The following is a 19514-nucleotide window of genomic DNA, read 5'->3' on the forward strand; positions in this document are numbered from 1 at the left end:
GTGAGTCACAAAATTCACAATTCCAATTGTTACTACAAGTGGGTAGCAGCGAGAATATAAACACATAAGTGTACGTCTGTTCGTTTATTCATCTATATTTACATAAGTCTGCATTCAGAAGTACTTCGAGGTTACAATTTGATCTAATGTCATGGACAGTGTCTAGATATGTTAGATTATCATTATAATGTTTTTTAATAATTTCAAATGTTAAGTGTATCTCTAATATATGTGAGTAACGTCAGGGAGGATAGGCATGTTTTGCTTTAAAAAAAATTGCCATAAGGCCATGCTTTCTGGCCAGAAAATATGTTTTCATCAACACATCTCTATAATTGTGGAACACTGTGTTCTATTACAAACATTTATAGAAATTCTCGTTTGTTACACAGTCTATGCTGCCAAGCGGAAATTTCAAAGTTAGCAGGAGTACATTTGATGGCGAGTTAGTACGGCGTGTGAATCTGTACTCTTTCTCATGCACTCAGACGCGATATTTAAAGACACACACAGTGGTGGTAAAATCTTCAAATAAAATTGAAATGTCAAACATTGCTAAAGATGTTTAACACGATGAACAAATTAAAACGAACATAAACAATTTGTTATATTGTTGACTTGTAATTGTATTTTCATTTGATTTCATAGTAAATACATACACATTTACGTATCAATGTCAGTGTAGACATTTAAAATGAAACATGTTAATTTCGGTCGGACTAAATGTACGTCACTATAAGTGATTCAGTTATAATTTAACATTTGAAGTTCTGGGAAGATAAGAATCTATGGTAAGTAAGTCTTGGTTTACATCGGAACCACCTTGTTCAATGAATTTTAAAGGCTTAATATTTATTTGATAATTTTACACATTTATTATGAATAACATCCCCTTCAAAAAAGGTTGTCCACAAAAATAGGATTTGGGACCATAACGCATAACCTTCAAAAAAGGTTGTCCAGAAAAAAAAAAAGGATTTGGGACCATAACGCATAGTGGAGTTGTGAGTATGCTACTTATTTTCCTAAGCTTTGACATCATTTGTTAATTTTAATGTTTTGTGAGACATTTGCTTACGTTTCAATTTCCCTATAAAATGAATGTATATTACCTTTTCTGTCCAGGGATTACTTCTATATATCCATGACGTTAAGCTGAAACGCTTGATTCGATTGCAAGCATTTATATTAAATTGTGCAATTTTCGTTTTCAAATGTCAAATTTTAAATTTAATTTCTCTGTTACAGCTACACTGTGTATCGTACAAATACTTTTCCACTTACATATTCCCATTCTGTATATTTATCTAAAGAGAAAATTCTGATGGTTAACATTAAAATGCAAGCGTTGCGTTATAACGATGTGTGTCGGTAGGTTTATGAACAGTTTTGCTACTCGAATATATTTTTTTCTCTCAATATTCCATCACACATACAGTTTGTCAACTAACATTTTACATGCATATATGAAAAACTTATGATGAAAGATGTATACACATACATATGTTCCCGCAACATCCCCGAAGAGATAAGAGAGACTTCGCTCATATCAATGAGTTTACGCCGATTCATATTGTCTCAATGATATGGAACCTAATTTTTAACGCCAAGTCCGAAAGTCGTATCATACGACACCACTTGTAGAGAAGTTTTCCATGGCTGAAATACTCAGGAAATGTCGCCAACATTACACTGAGGGGATTTGCTACCGGAGAAAATTTTGATGCCAGGGTCAGAGTTTGAACCGCAAACGTTCTGAGTGCAAGGCGGGCGTAATTACCATTGCAACACTGTGGCTCCCAGATGAAAAATGTATTGGATATAATAATAAACACATTTATTAAAATTAACTTCTTGGTGTGCTGCAAGTAAGCAATCTTATTTTATGAAAAAAACTAAGTGATCCGGAAATCCATTTCCAAGCCGTCCTTTGTTTATTTAAGGGGGGAGGAGGGGGTCACCCCTTGTAAAATTCAGAAATTCAAAAAAAAAACAAGTGAGCAAAGGCTATAGTCGGGATGGAGCCGACCATGTGATACCCTACACCACTACCCCTGTGCATAAGCTTTTCACTGCTAAACATTTCTTTTAGGGAATATAATCCGACTACCACCAAAAATAATATGCCTCTTTCTCTCTGGGAGTCCCATAAGCAACCAAAATTTTGTGACCGTCCGATCAAAATTACGACCTGTAGCTTGATTGCAAAAAATGGTAGAATTCGATGCATTATCGACTATTGTGGTATCTCCCTTGTTTGACCACCTTCGCCAACCTGCTTTACACCAATGTAAAGGTAATATTTTCTTCTTCCACTTACAGGCTTTGCCGTTGGAATACCACTACTAGAAGCCGATATATTCACAAAGAATAAAACTTTGAATTTGTCTCCAAATGAGTTTTTCCCCATTCCGACCCCTAAATATTATCCGACTATCACCAAAATCAATAGGCTTCTTCCTGTGTGGAGCACCCATCTACCCCCAACATTTCGTCACCATCCGATCAAAATTCCAACATGTAGCGTGATTACAAAAAATGGAAAAATTGGGTTTATTACTGAATTTTGCAATATCTCGGTTTGCTCACTTACGCCAACATACTTTGCATGAATATAAACGAGATCTTTTCTTCTTCCATTGATGGGTATTCCTTTTGGAATACTCCAACCAGAAGCGGAGATATTCGCATAAGAAAAAAACGTTGACTTTCCTCCACATAAGCTTTTCGCTTATTCCGACTCCTGAATATTATCCAACCATCACCAAACTAAATAGGCTTCTTCCTCTGTGGGACCCGCATCCACTCCCAAAAAATTCGTGACGATCCGATCAAAATTGCGACCTGTAGCGTGACTACAAGCAAATCAGAAAATAGGATGCATTACCGACTATTGCGATATCTCTGTTGTTTGAGCAGCTACGACAACCTACTTTACATCGTTGTAAAGGTGATATTTTCTACTTTCCTTGCCAGGTTTTGCTTTTGATATACCTCTTAAAAAACAGAGATATTAGCTTTGAAATAAAACGTAGACCTTTTCTCTAAATAAGTTTTTTCCATTCCGACCCCTGAATATTATCCGACCATCATTAAAATCAGTAGACTTCTTCCTCTGTGGGACTCCCATTAACCCCCAAAATTTCGTGACGATCCGATCAAAATTGCGACCTGTAGCGTGATTACAAAAAAAATCGGAAAATGGGATGCATTATCGACTATTGCCATATCGCTGCTATTTGACCACCTACGACAACCTACTTTACATCGTTGTAAAGGTGATATTTTCTACTTTCCTTGCTAGGTTTTGCTTTAGATATACCTCTAAAAGAAACAGAGATATTGGCTTTGAAATAAAACGTTGACCTTTCTCCAAATAAGTGTTTGCCCATTCCGACCCCTGAATATTATCTGACCATCATCAAAATCAATAGGCTTCTTCATCTGTGAGATCCCCATTAACGCTCAAATTTTCGTGACGATCCGATCAAAATTGCGACCTGTAGCGTGATTTCCAAAAAAATAGAAAAATGGGATGTATTACCGACTATTGCGATATCTCCGTCATTTGGTTACCTACGCCGACCTAGTTTGTATCATTGTTAAGACAAGATCTTCTACTTTCATAGTCAGGCTTTGCTTTTGGAAAGTTTGCAACTAAAGCTGTGATATTCGTCAATATAATTAAAATCGCAAAAATGAAAATTGGGGTTTTATATGCTACCATTGTGATATCTTCGTTGTTTGATCACCTACGAGCACCTAATTTACATTATTAGAAAGGTAATATATTCTACTTTAATTGTCAGGTTTTGCTTTTGGTATACCCCATATAGAAGCTGAGATATTTGCTTTGGAAAAAAACGTTGTCTTTTTATCCACCTAAGTTTTTTGCCCTTTCCGACCCCTAAATATTATCCGACCATCACCAAAATCAATAGGCTTCTTCCCCTCCGGGACCCCCATCAACATGCAAAATTTCGTGACGATCCAATCAAAATTGCGACCTGTAGCGTGATTACAAGGTTTAGATGGACAGACGGACGGACGGACTGACGGACGGACACACATAGCCAGATCGACTCAGCTCGTCGAGACATTCATTTTGGTATATATAAGTATGGGTCTAGGACCACTATTTCGATGCGTTACAAACTTTTTGGCCAAAACCAACTTATAATACCCTCCCCACATAGTGGTGTAGGGTATAATTAAGTTTCAGTGTTTTATTTAGAAATGCACTTAAAACTAGGAAATGAAGCGTTCAGAGCACACTTCGACTAACTCCATAAAACAAAAAGTTGAGAAAATCAAAGATGAAGTGCATATTGTTTTTTAAAATTCCCCTGATAATATGGATTCAAATATGTAATGTAGAATGCATAATAGCAGGTATAGCTTTCATCTAACGGTATATAAAATAAAATAAAAACAATAGTCAACAAACAATCGTTAGTAATGTTGTGGTAATGGTGGAGTTAATCGAAGTGTGCACTGAAAAAAGTAATAAAGTTAGGTTTTGAATTTTTTTATTAACGAAAAACTTAGTTTTATACACATATATATTACAGGTTTCACATAAAAATTAATGTTGGCAGTTCGGTTATAAAACAATATTTGTAATTAATTCATGTTAGCTTTATGTTAGCGTCATTCTTCATGGCTAGGTTTACGACGTTTTCGGCGTATGTAATATACGTCAAAAATGTATGTTATATACGTCATAATTTTCTAAAGGCCATCTATGGTTTCAACAAAAGCCGAAAGAGTATTGCATGTACACGTTGCGAGCAGAGCTACATTTGAATGTGGAGTTAATCGAAGTGTGCACTGAAAAAAATTGCATATTATTCAGTGGTCAATGAAAACTTGTTATTTAAAGGTGCTCATCTTTATTATTCAGGAAAGATATTATAATCATAAATAGATATGGCGATATCAAAGGCTTTGACACTAAAATCTCAAATTTTTCAAAAAGTGGAGTTAGTCGAAGTGTGCACTGAGCGGCTCAAATAATTGTCGCTTAGCCTCAATAAATATATTCTTTCTCATGATGGAATCTCTCAAATAAAACGCTTGCCGTTTAATTTTGCCGCCATTTATAATTTTAATGCAAGCGTTTTATTTGAGAAATTCCATCATGAGAAAGAATATATTTATTGTGGCTAAGCGACAAATTATTTCCTAGTTTTAAGTGCATTTCTAAAAAAACACTGAAACTTTATTTTTTAAATTATATTTTACTAGGGGGCCCGGCGAACTTCGTCTCGCAGTCTGTTAGATACTGAAGTCGATGGCTTTGGTTCAAACCTATTATACTATCATTGCTATCTCGTTGTCGAGTTCAATTGCAAATGTTTCTTTGTTTTGAACTATTTAGGACAATCTTTGACGCAGATGCACATTAGACAATTGTACTTTCGATGTCAGTTTGTCGAAGAAAGAGGCAAAGTGTTTCTATTTACCTGGAATATCTGTCACATAAACAGGTTTATTAGAGCTCATTTAAATTTGCGTTTAATCAATTAACCTATTTCGAACAGAGGGATCCGATTAATCCGATACTTAATAAAAGTAACCATCTTTGTCAGCTTTTCTTTCTGACTTCTCTGTTTAAGGTGATCTCCCGAATTCGAAAGTTCGGAATAAAATCATAGCTGAGCACAGAGAGTGCATTTGTATGCAGAATCCTAATTTAAATTAGAGGGGCGTACTCTTCTTGTTCATCTATGGATTAGATGCAATGGCTCTGGTAGCACGGACAACTGCGGTAATTGTGTCAATATCACAAATTAATATGTCGCCCGATACAGAATATTTGTCCATAATTAGATCAAAACATCTTCAGTACCTCCTATTTCCTGTTTTTTTTATACCATCAGCCTTTAGGCTAAATGTGCCTCATCTAAATAATAGTTTTTGACCCCAAGAGTGTTTGGACGAAGTTCTTTCAGACAATTTGGAGTCGATTAAGCCCTGTCCGCCAGTCTGTCTGGCTGGTGTGCACGATAACTCTCGAATGGATCAATCGAACCAAATTTTGAACTTCATAATACCTTGTCCAAACTTAGTTTAAGTTCGAAGTTCACCCATATCGGTCCACTCCTTCGGGTACCTCCACCACAAAAGTTCGAAATTGTTCTATAAAATGGTGTGAACGATAACTACCGAACGGCGCAATCGATTTGGTCCACACTTTGCAAATCGTATTACTCCTTCCGGATATAGATCGGGTTTAAATATGGACCATATTTATCTACTCCTTCGTATACCTACCGCACAGAATTCGGAATAAATGCAGTTTAGGAGCTTCTATCGGATGGTTTTGAAATTTTTTTCGGCACATTGTCTTTGCGGCCCCTTTACCAAGATACACTTTTTTTCGGGGGCAAGTCCATACTTCCTGATATACTGGGGTAAAAATTCCAAGAAACCCTGACGGCACCATCTACTATGCCAAATCCTGAAGATAACTCTCGCAGGGAGATCTGATTGGTCCAAACTTTGCACATCGTATTATTTCATCCAGTACATCGGGTACCTTCCACACAAAAGTTGGGAAAAGTGGACTTTGAGGACTCATCTCGAATCTGTTTGATTTTTTTGCAGAAGGTTGTTTTCACTATTCCTATTTCATCGGTACAATTTTTTTTCGGGGTTAGTCCATGAAGTATGAAGGATAACTCTCAAATTTTTCAACAATTTTTTCCAAACTTGGTTTAAACTCGCTGTTTAAACTTGTGTTTGCTTCTTTTTTGTTTTTGGTAAACGGCTGAGGGTACACTCTTCTCGTGCAAATTCCATTCTATTTGGTGATATAAAATCAAACATTATTAAGATTACTATCATGCTGGGTAGAAAGACAATTTAGAATCTTTGATATAGTTAGAGATATTTTCCAAGTAAATAGAAAATTGAACTTGTATTTAAATTTTGCCCAATTATGCGACGTTATTATTCATCAGATTTTAATTAATGTACTTAATTCAGCCATATGAACTAAATAGTTTTTATTAAAAAAATTGTATATAGCTAAGAGATATGTATCACACATCAACCTCTAAGAGACGATCGTTTTGGTAACTGATTAGGTTTATCGCATCAGACATATTAGATGTAAAAGGTGTGAGTCCCTTTTCGTTGAGATTAAATTATGAATATTTTTCGGAAACTTAATGTATCCATTTGCAATATCGAAATGAATAAACGCTGAGATTTTCAATGGTGTAATTTTATATCGAACACGTGTTTTAATATTAATAACGCGTGTGTGAATTGGTAATATTCAGATGGGTGGTCGCTATTTTAGATGAAGTAACTTCTACGGTCATTTCTGTTTTGGACGTGTCATCCACGTGCCTTTTAGAGTCTTTAGACTCAACGATTTTGTATAATGAAACATGAGAATTTAAAGTCAAACTTATGCCTGATATCTATGAAAGGGAATGTTATGACTCTTATTTTTATTGGCATAGGCAATTGTCATAATTAAATTGTCTACTGAAGCTGTATAATGCAGTAGTTGACTTAATAAACTGGAAGAATTCAAAGAGAAGAGTGTGAGCAGTATGTAGTCAGTTGTGCAAACGTAATAAAGCTCTATTCAAACCGCCATTTGGAGCATTTCTTCCAGAGCTTTGGTGTAGATTTGAACGTTAAAGTTCTGACTCCCGGCATTGTGATTGCGACCGGAAAGTTAACGACATAAGTAAAGTATAGTTAAAAATTTATGTGAATAAAAATTTTCGTGGTTACTTACTTGTGGTCCGATACAAAACATTTCGCCTAAGCCGCACTAAGAACATAATTCCAACCCCTTCTGTTTCTTGGTTTCATTCATTCCAATTTTAAAAATTACGCTTTTCGATATCGTTGATAACTTCCTCATTCTAATGGAGTCTTGGCCTTCCCGCTCTGCGTTCTGCCAAGGTATTCATTTTACAAACACATGAGATTCTGCCTAATTTTTATTACGTACGGCTAAAAACTATTTCACGACAAAACAATGAGCAGTGAAATCTGTTTGCTTTTTGAGATCGATTAAATAATGTTTACATCGCTGAAACCACTAATATCCTTTTGGACTAAAGTCACCTTTAATGTTCGCTGTTAATTTGCATAAAGAATAGTTTGGATACAGCAGAAAGCAAATTGTTTTTTATTTAATTAATTTATTCAAATCGATTGTAAATAAAAATATCTCCAGAACTTTCAAAAATTGACATAATAGAAGCACAAAAATGTCATTCGCTGTTGGTGCATGTAAAATTTTCGCCAAAATCTATCCAAAAATACTCCAAACGCAAAAGCTCGATAAAAATGTGTAGAAAATTTGACTTTTTTCAAAAAAATATTTTTGCAATTTTTTCGCAGTTTTTTTAGGTTTTATCCTTTTCTGCCATTAGACGATTCCGAATTGGTGCGAATTGTAAAAATCTGTTCAGCCGTTCTTGAGTTATAAGCGTAGTAACTAACATCATTTTTTTTTATATATAGATAGATTTTTAACTTTTTTAGTAAATATATTTTTTTGGCCACTGAGAACAAAATTATTGTCAATTTAGGCCGAAAATTTAGATAAAAGCTTTAAAATGCCTAAAATCGTGTAGTATCGTTATATAAAGGTTATACCTTATGTCCATAATTTTTGGTGGGGAAGTTTCTGTACCAAATGCCAAGTTACCGCCAATTCTGGCTAAAAATGAAGATAAAATCCATAAAACACTTGAAATCGGGTGGTACCACTATATGGGGGCTATATCAAAACCTGGACCTATGTCAACAACATTTGGTGGAGAAGTTTCTGTACCATTGGGGACTCCAAATGACAAGTTACAGCCAATTCGGCCTCAGAATGAAGATAAAATCCTCATAATACTTGAAATCGAGTGGTACCGCTATAAGGGAGCTATACCAAAACCTGGACCTATGTTCACAATTTTTGGTGGGGAAATGTCTGTATCATTGGAAATGCCAAATGACAGCTAAGTCGGGCAAAAATGAAGATAAAATCCTCAAAATACCTGAAATCGGGTGGTACCGCTATATGGGGGCTGTAGGACAAATTGGGCCCATATTCATGTATTGTCATCCATATCTGAAAAGTGTGCAAAGTTTTAGTTCGATTGGTCAACTGCAACTGTGTTAAAAATGAGTTACCAGATTTGAACTAAACGGACCAAAGCAAGTTAAATAAAACACTGTAACAAATAGAAACGGCGTTAAGTTCAGCCAGGACGATCTTTCTATACTCTCCACCACGAGTTGTATTGAAATTAAATGGAAAAATTACTTTCCTGCATATTAACGAAGACTAATTACACTGTGCTACAGTAAAAATTTGCAGGGGTTCTAATGCATAAATTCGGTATTGTGGGAGTCCATGGAAGACGAAAATACCTTTGGTTTCTTTGGGTCACTTCGTTTTTTGATTTTATAACGGTAAATGTAGTGAAAAACGGGGTTTCTTGGATTTTCAACTTAAAACGGACATAACATCTTTTTTCTGCAACGGACATTTTCAGCTTATTTTTTATTTAAAAGGTTAAAATAATGTCTTTCGAACAAGCCATAATTTTTAAAAATCGGGTAACAAATGGTTATGTTATAGTGATTTAAGTGCGACAAAAACGCATTAAAGACAGGAAAATGGTTTTCCTCATACTCTACGCTGCGATGACGACACTAAATTGCGTCATTATTTATCAAGAAGGAAATGTAGTTAGCTTTACAAAATGGGGAAAGCCAATGAAATCGGTTAAAAAATAGATGAATTATGGAATTTTTTGTGTTTTAACTTTTTGGGTTTTCCTTTATAAAAGTTGGTACCTTAGTGCGTATGATTGTAGTTTGAATTTGTCTACTTAATAATTACATAAAAACAAGGTGCCAATCTTTTATAAAGGAAAAACCAAAAAGTTAAAACACTAAAGATGGCATACCTCACGCATTTTTCAACCGATTTCATTGGTTTTCCCCATGATATGGCAAAATATCCAAAAAACGTCAATAAAAAACTTCAAGTCAAAATCGGGAGGCTCGATTTTCATCGTAGACCTGGTCCAGTGGACTTTTTTGCTCAGTTCAATCCCAGGAATCAGAAACACGAAGGGCCCATTAAGTTTTTTTCCTTCCACACAAATCGCCCCGGCCTAATATACATATATCTTAAATACAGCAAGCTATGTCCTGATTTCAACAGACGGACATGGTTATTTCGACTTAGAATTTGATGCTGATCAAGAATATGAATAGTATCAAACGAATATTTCGTAGTGTTACAAAGGACAAAGTTAATTATATCCTCCATATTATAGTAGTGGGTATAACAATACATATCTTTCCTGGTTTATGTTGCGTATGGATAATTATATTTTAAATGTTTATTTTCAACACACACTGAAGTAAGGGATAAGCTAAATTTTCTAACCAAATTAGCTTTTGACTGACATTAGGAGTAGCAGCCGTCAAAAAAACTCTTCCACCAAAAAAGATTGTCACATCTCAAAAAATCAAGTTTCGTTGTCGATTGAAATTTGACTTCCCAACTTAAAAAGATTCTTACAAACAATAAAAAAAATAAACCACTTGCTAAATTTTTGCTTTAGAAGCACCATTTTTCCTTGATTTTTGCCACGCTTAGGTATTTGAAGTTTTTATCTAAATTTACCATCTTAATTGGCTGTATTTTGGCATTTAGGGTTTCTAATGGAAAGAAAGAAACTTTTCCAACAAAATGTTGTGGTCACATCATATACATATGTATCGTATTTTGATTAAGATAAAATACATTTTTAATCATCAAGTGATTCGATAAAAAAAAAACCTCACGCACAAAGTCATTTGAAACATTTTATATATGGTCTTTTTGACAAACTTTTGAAGTCATTATAAGCGATTTATAATTGAACTAAATAATAAAGAGCCACACGACATAACCAAAATGGCATAATCTTTTGTTTCCCCCTAAATTTATCATCATATCATTACATATACACTCCCGCTCACTTGAATAGAATCCCCCTGCAAAATTATTTTCAACCTCAATTTTTTTCCGAATTATACAAGATATGAAGTTTTTAAGTTTTATTATATTTTGGTTCATGTGTTTGGAGTAAATTTAGTCATTCATTTGCATTCAAATACAATTTGTATAAGAATTATACAAGGAAAACAAAATAAAGTCAAAAATTGAAGTACAAAATTTGGCTCATTTGAAGAGAACCGCCCTTTAAAACTTGGGAATACAGAAAGATTGTATTAGAATATCGATGCATATTCACTCTAAATTAAAAACGAAGTACTTTCTGTAACATTCAGTACAAGTATATCCCTCCTGATTATCCGTATATCCTGCTTTGGCAAGGATTCTTTAAATAAAGGTGTAATGCCTAACAAAGCGTGCTTTTTGGAAGCGTACTGTCTCCTTTAGTCGTATATTTTACGCATAAGTCATTCCCATACATTTTAGATAATATTTACCACTGTAGAATATGACGGCCCCTCCAGGATATCCGCAGTTCATTTCAAAATTTTAAGATTTAATGACTCGAAGTGTAAGAAAGTTTAAAAAACCGTGATGAAATTTACACTCGGGATATCCGAAAATGCTTCTCACTACTGGAACTCCTTTCTAGATTGTCGTGCGCATTTGGGGTGAAAGAAATTGTTTTAGAACTCCTTTCTAAATTGTCGTGCGCATTTGGGGTGAAAGAAATTGACGCCCAAGTCCTTCATAATTATTAAGGACTCTGCTCATTAAGTAAACAATTGCATAACTATATAACTAACTATTGTTAACTAACTATTGTATTGTGGTGCTGGAAAGCATTACTATTTATGAAGGACTTGGGCCTCGTCACCAAATTTTGGGAGAAAAAGTCAACTTTTTTCCAAAGCATTACATTGAAAGTAGAAAATATCACCTTTCTAAACAAATAAGATATCGCAATAACCGCAAATTAAACACAACTCTCCTTTAGTTATAATGACGAATATCACAGCTTTGGTTGGCGACTTTTCAATAGCAAGGTCTGACTATGAAATTAGAAAATCCCGTCTTTACAATGATGCAAAGTAGGTTGGCGTAGGTGGCCAAATAACGGAGTTATCGCAATAGTCGGTAATACATCCCATTTTTTTAATCACGCTACTGGTCTGAATTTTGATCGGATCGTCACGAAATTTCGGAGGTTAATGGGGACCCCGGATGGTGATGACTTGTTGATGGCCAGATAAGATTCAGGGGTCGGAATGGGCAAAAAACTTATTTGGAGAAAACGTCAATTGTTTATTCAAAGGCAAATATCTCAGCCTCTGTAAGGAGTATACCAAAAGCAAAACCTGACTATGAAAGTAGAAAATATCACCTTTTTAATGAAATACAGTAGGTTTTCGTAGGTGGTCAAACAACGAATATATCACAATAGTCGCTAATGAAATCCAACTTTCATTTTTGCGATTTTAATTATAATGACGAATATCACAGCTTTGGTTTGGGACCTTCCCAAAGCAAAGCCTGACTATGAAAGTAGAAAATCCCATTTTTGCAATGATGCAAAAAAGCTTGGCGTACATCCCACTTTCCGGTTTTTATTTGAATTGTACTGACGAGTATCTCACCTTTGGTTGGATGCGTTTCAACAATGAAGATATGTTCCCAATTTCTTTATCAAAATTGGTGAAATGATTGTGATGTTAAAAAAGACTATGGGATATCCCAATTTCCAATTTATGCAATTTTATTTCCATGTCAGATATTTCTGCTTCTGTTGGGCATATCCCAAGGAGAAAACTTGATAATCAAACTAAACCATCTGAGCTTTAAATTAATACAACATGTGGCATTTATGGTAAAATATTATAATATTTTGAAGTTTTTACTTTGATGACAAATACTTCTGCTTCGATTTGGTGTATTAACGATTAATCAAGAAGACCAGCAAAGCTTTCAATCAGAACCAAGTAGATGTCGGCAGAAGTCAAATATAAAATTAAATATTAATTATTTGGTTCACCTTAAGTCATTTGGTACAAAAGCCAGATAGGTGAAATCTTTAGTAACTCCCTTTAAAAAATGTTTACGAGTGAAAAGCTTATGCACAGGGGTAGTGGTGTAGGGTATCACATAGTCGGCCCCGTCCCGACTATAGCCTTTTCTCACTTATTATTTTGTAATCTGGCATTTAGAGTTCCCTTTGGTCAACAAATTTCTCGACTAAAAATTATAGGCCCACGTTTTGGTGATGTAATTTGATATATACTGTTATCAGTGATCAGATTTCAGGTATTTGCAAGTTTTATCTACATTTAAGGTCTAAACTGACTTCCATTTATCATTTTGTTCATAAAACTATTCCATTGGTAAATATTCGCTAAAATGTGTGGAATGGCTTATGCTTAAAATCTACGACTGCAGCAGACAGTACGCTTTCAAAAATTAACCTGTTGAAGGCATAAGGCAAGCTTTGATTATGAAAGGAATTCTTGCCGAAGCAGGATATAAAGGTGTATTCTTATTTTTTACCAACATTTTTGACTTTATTTTGCTTTCGTCGTATAAACAAATGTCTAAGATTACTCCATACACATAAAACATAATTAAAAAAATCAACACTTCATATTTTGCATAAAACGGAAAAAAAGTTGAAAAAATTTGGTATGGCGTTCTACTCAAGTGAAAAGCATTGTATAATCATACTGTCCGATTTTAGGGCATAACTGAAGACAATTTGTCATTAAGGGTCATCAATGGTAAAAATATTTCTCCAGCAAAAATTGTGTACATAGTCTCACTTGTTGATATACATAGCTCCCCTATAACGGTACCGCCCGCCTGGTTTTAATTAATTTGAAGTGTTTACCTTCATTTATTGATCAAATGATCTGTAAGTCTACATTTAGTATTTCCAGTGCCCAAAAAGCTTCTCCACCAAGAGTTTGGGATTTCAGTTATTTCATATTTTTAAGCCACACTCCCAGTGGTCAGAAAACTTCCGCACCACTAATTACGGACATAGGTATTTTCGGAACAGAAAGAAAACTAAATATTCCATTTTAGTTCAGAATATTTGTTGAACCCCGGCCGACGTTAACACTTTTTACTTTTTCTTTTTACAGTTGCAGACTGAAGGTAATATGTTGGGCGTACCCATCAGTTCAAAATCTTTTTGGGCTCTCATTGTAAGTAAAGGTACTCAATACAAGATCTGATTATAAAAATAAAATTGGCATCATCATCGCCACAACTTTTCTAAAGTGTTGAAAATTCATGTTATGTTCTATTTCAAATGTTGTATATTTTTTGGTGTATAAAAACATTTATTTAACAACCTGTACATACATTATTTTTATAGAGATTCAATGTGTGGACATGATCAAACATAACTCTCACACAATCATACAATAAATATAAAATGAATTACCATATGGAAATGTTTCAATATTTACTTTTGCCTTTTTGCCCTCCTCGACAAATAGAAAACGTATTAAATTCCAAAACAACAACAGCAACAAAACCAATATAGAACTTAGAAATAACAACGAACACACACACATACATACATACGTAGAGACCCAATAGAAAATCGAATCGTTGATGACATTTTCGTCGACGATTCGTTGACGAAATCAATGAAATTGTCATGTACGACAACTTGCATGACCATGTCTTGCATTGTGTCTTGGAAACAAACCCAAAAAATGCTCAAAAAAGCGAGCTTTGAAATAATTGTACATATGTTCATATACATATTTATGAAAATATTCAATTTTCAATTTGTAATAAATTTAATGTTAAAAAATCATAAAATTTGGAAACCGCGTCACGATGTATTATTCATACAAAGTGCATTAACTAAAACGGTAAGTAAGATTAAGTAGATTAAATTACATTAAAAGTAATTGTAGTTATTCTTTAAATATGTGGATTTAGGTTGAAGGCATGACGACTTTGAAAATCGCAATATGAAGCAGATGGTATATGGTAAGATTTTTGAATATATTAGTGATTAATTACAACAGTCATATATTTTGTTTTGCAGAGTCCACAAAGTGAACGAGATCGCCCCCTCAGTTGTCTGAGGAAAGAAGTGAGGCGCGGTAAAGCTGGAAGAAAGTGCTGACTTGCAGAACATGCGGGAATTAAGTATAATTAATTTAATATACAATTTGTAGGCATAATATACATATTTTATAATTTAATAAAAATAAAAATTTGACACACGACAACAAACTGAAATTGTCTTTAATAGGGTCGTGAATGACAAATAGCAAGACAGTGTCTGTAAAACTGTCGTCAACGACTATCTGCAAGACAGTGTCATGTACATTGTCACCGACGACAACTTCGCTTACCCTGTCGCCCAAGTTGTCGTGCATGAATAGGCGGACACTTGTGTGAAAATGTCGTCAACAATCCCAAAGGGCTGTCTGCAAAGAGTCGTGAACGAATTGGGTATGTCGTGCACGATTCATCAAGGTTGTCTCGAAGACACTTTCTATTGGGGATTTAATAGTCACACACAACCCCATAACTTGAATTCTATGCATATATGTATGTATGTATGTATGCATATGTCCTTCTGTTGTACATGTAGTTAACTATGCATGTGTGTGTCTGCACAAACGGCAAATAATGGTTTGCAAATTGAATTTAATTGAAACATATGCACAAATTTCATTTCATTTTTATATTTATTGGTTTTTGGGCTACTTTTTAAATTTGGATTTTTTTCTGGTGAGGCGGAAAATGGACTGGAGGTTTGGTTGCAATACATCCACCAATTTGATTTCGATTGAAATTGTTTTTCAATCAAAACCGAAAATTAAAATAACTTTTGGTTTTACTAATTAAAAACAAAGAGGTTTTTCATGCACAAACGTGATTTCATTTAATTTTGTTTGTTTTACGTTGATGTGCCAACAACACCTAAACTAACCGAGCTAGCGCTAGCCACCACCAACGCTAATTTCAATAAAACTTTGAGAATTGTTTTACAAAACGTGGTTGGCATAATGTTCGTAGTCAGAAGTTGTTGTAGTGTTGGCCTTATCGCCACAACTCATCACTGGACATCAATGTTGTTTGTCCAGTGCACTGATCTGGATCTGAATGGTATGCGGTTTAATAAAGATGTATTTATGTACAGTACAGTTGGGTTGGTGGTGGAATAAACTAGTTGTTTAGCCTTTGAGAAGAATCATTCAGCGATGCTACAATGGGCATTGCTAATAAGAGGGAAACAACGTAAGATTGTCAACTAAATACATAATTACAATGTGGAAACATGCAATTATTTACATCAATAGTATTCTTAATTTAATTTAATTAATTTTTATGTAAAATAGGAAAATATTTATATATCAGAAATTTGAATTTTATGACTTGTGTGTGTACTACTTCCAAGTTTCGTAATGCTATACTCTAGACCACTATGTGGGGAGGGTAAGTTGGTTTTGGCCCAAAAGTTTTTTAATACATAGAAATAATGGTCGTAGACCTATACTTGTATATACCAAAATTATAAAATACATATGAGGCTACGAGATTTTTTAAATGTTTCAGATGAATTCGCATTTAAACGAATTCATCGGTTACGTTTATTCTTGAGCTCTGGTCGTCATAAAATTGGGGAAGAGTTCTTTGTTTCAGTACAAAGAACTAAGAGAACTGATGAGTCCAAGTGGCGTTGGACGAAACTAGTATTCTTTGCCTTTCCCGAAATTAAATCAATTTTAACTGCATCCCACTTTAAATAAAATTTGTTGTTTTTAAATGTTTAAACCCGAGATTAAGCTGAAATTATTTTACAACAATAAAATAATACACATCTCAACAAAACTGCCAAAAGTGAATCTAAAAATATTTATTTTAATTTTATGCCACAATTGGAAGTCCTTGTGATATAATATAATGTTCTAATAATATTCGCCAATAGGAAAACTAAAAGACAAAGAACTCAAACATTTTTTCTTCAACTTTTTCTATAAAACCATAAATAAAATAAAATTAGAATAATATGATTTTTATTTTTTCGTCATATTTTCTTCGTATTTTTGCGGATAACATGAATATTATAGCTCCAACCTTCATCATTTAGGTTTCATTTTATTTCTCACAATGGCATTTTTTATATATATTTTTTGTAAGTATAAGTGCTATTATTTCAAATAAATAGCACTAAATAGCAAATAATAGCACACATAAATAGTACTATCGGAAAAATGATCACAAAATCATATCGCGAAAATAATAACATAATAACAAACAAAAAACAAGTGAGCTTATGCTATAGTCGGGACGGCGCCGACTATGTGATACCCTACACCACAACCCCTGTGCATAAGCTTTTCACTCGCAAACATTTCATTTAGGGAGATACTAAAGTTTTCACCCATCTGGCTTTTATACCATATGACTTAAGGCGAACTGAATTTTATATATGACTATTGTCGACATCTACTTTATACTGATTGAAAGGTTTGCTGGTCTTCTAGATTAGCATTTTACATGTCTTTTATACACCCAATAGAAGTAGAGGTATTAGTCATTAAAGTAAAAACTTAAAAATATGTTAATTTAAAGCTCAGATTGTTTAGTTTCATTATCAAGCTCTCTCCTTGGAATATAATATATATATATATATATATATATATATATATATATATATATATAATTGTTCCACAAACATCCCATACGGGACAAGGGAGACTTCTCTCATATCGATGAGTGCACCTCGATTCATATTAGCTCAATGATATGGGACCTACTGTTTATCGCCGAGTCCGAACGGCGTGTCTTAAGACACCACTTTGTAGAGAAGTTTTGCATGGCTGAAATACTCAGGAAATGTCGCCAACATTACTGAGGGGTATTTTGTCACCGTTGAAAATTTTGATGTTGACTGGCCGGGGAATCGAACCCACGACCTTCAGCGTGCAAGGCGGGTGTGCATACCATTGCACCACGGTGGCACCCATTGGAATATGTCAAACAGAAATATCTGACATGGAAATACAATTTCATAAATTGGAAATTAGGATATCCCAGAGTCTTTTTCATCATCACAAGCATTTCATCAATTTTGGTAGCCCAATTGGGAGCATTTTAAAGCTCAGAATGTCTTCATTGTTGAAACGCATCTAACCAAAGCTGAGATACTCGTCAGTACAATTCAAATAAAAAATGTGCGCCAACCTATTTTGCATCATAATAAAGGTGACATTTTCCTCATCCATTGACGGACTTTCCCTTTGGAATACGAATATTAAAAGCGGAGATATTCGTATAAGAATAAAACTTTGAATTTTTGTCCACCCAAGTTTTTGCCCATTCCAAGTCTTGAATATTATCCGACCATCACCAAACTCAACGTGCTTCTCTCTGGGAACCCTATTAACCACCAACATTTCGTGACGATCCTATCAAACTTGCGACCTGTTGCATTACCGACTTTTGCGATATCTCCGTTGTTTGACTACCTACGCCAACCTATTTTGCAACAATGTAAAGGAAATCTTATCTTTTTCCATTGACGGGCTTTCCTTTTGGAATACACCTACTAGAAGCGGAGATATTCGCATATGAATAAAACGTTGAATGTTCTTCACATAAGTTTTTTGCCATTCCGACCCTTGAATATTATCCGACCATCACCAAAATCAATAGGCCTCTTCTTCTGTGAGACCTGTATTAACCCTCAAAAATTCGTGACGATCCGATCAAAATTGCAATCAGTAGCGTGATTTAAAAAACAATGGAAATTTGCAAGATATTACCGACTATTGCGATGTCTCCGTTAGTGGCCACCTAAGAAAACCTACTTTGCAATATTGTAAAGATGGGAGTTTCTACTTTCATAGGCAGACTTTGCTTTTGGAAGGTCCCCAACCAAAGATGTGATATTCGCGTTATAACTAAAATCGAAAAAAAAAAATAAAAAGATGGGTTTCAATTGCGACTATTGCGATGTCTTCGTTGTTTGACCACCTACGACAACCTACATACTTAGAATGGCGATATTTTCTACTTTCTTTGCCAGGTTTTGCTTTTGGTATACCTCATAAAGAAGTTTAGATATTCGCTTTTAAAAATGTTGTATTTTTCTCCAAATAAGTTTATTGACCATTCCGACCACTAAATATTATCCGGCCATAACCAAAATCAATAGGCTTCTTCCCTTTCCCCATCAACACCCAAAATTTGGTGACGATCCGACGGACGCCAGATCGACTCAGCTCGTCAAGACATTCATTTTAATATTTATAAGTATGGGTGTATGACCATTATTTCGATGCGTTACAAACTTTTTGGCCAAAACCAACTTTTAATACCCTCCCCACATAGTGGTGTAGGGTGTAAATATGTTTGTAAACACGTAAAATTTTTTAACAAATTTGGTTTTTCGCCAACCGATTGAGACTTTTCGAATTTTATTTTTTCCTTCATCGCAAAGAGGTGCATTTAATTAACGATAATAGAATATAAAAGCTTTTTATTAAGCCGCGATTTTTTT

At 34.4% G+C, this 19514-nt stretch overlaps 1 protein-coding gene and 1 long non-coding RNA gene across 2 annotated transcripts in view; both read left to right on the forward strand.

Moving 5' to 3' along the window:
* The first annotated feature begins 738 nt into the window (after positions 1–738).
* Positions 739–19514, forward strand: part of LOC141399675 (uncharacterized) — a 126034-nt gene continuing 107258 nt past the window's right edge. Inside the window, exon 1 of the mRNA XM_073978842.1 lies at positions 739–791. The gene's annotated coding sequence lies outside the window, so the exon portion shown is untranslated. The remainder of the gene's footprint in view (positions 792–19514) is intronic.
* Positions 14586–15238, forward strand: LOC141399674 (uncharacterized). Its single transcript, XR_012411899.1, has 3 exons — positions 14586–14862; positions 14933–14983; positions 15042–15238. It is a non-coding gene; the product is annotated as an uncharacterized lncRNA (long non-coding RNA).

This window comes from Musca autumnalis, unplaced genomic scaffold (assembly GCF_047663935.1).
Source record: "Musca autumnalis isolate F117 unplaced genomic scaffold, ASM4766393v1 scaffold_3, whole genome shotgun sequence".
NCBI lineage: Eukaryota > Metazoa > Arthropoda > Insecta > Diptera > Muscidae > Musca > Musca autumnalis.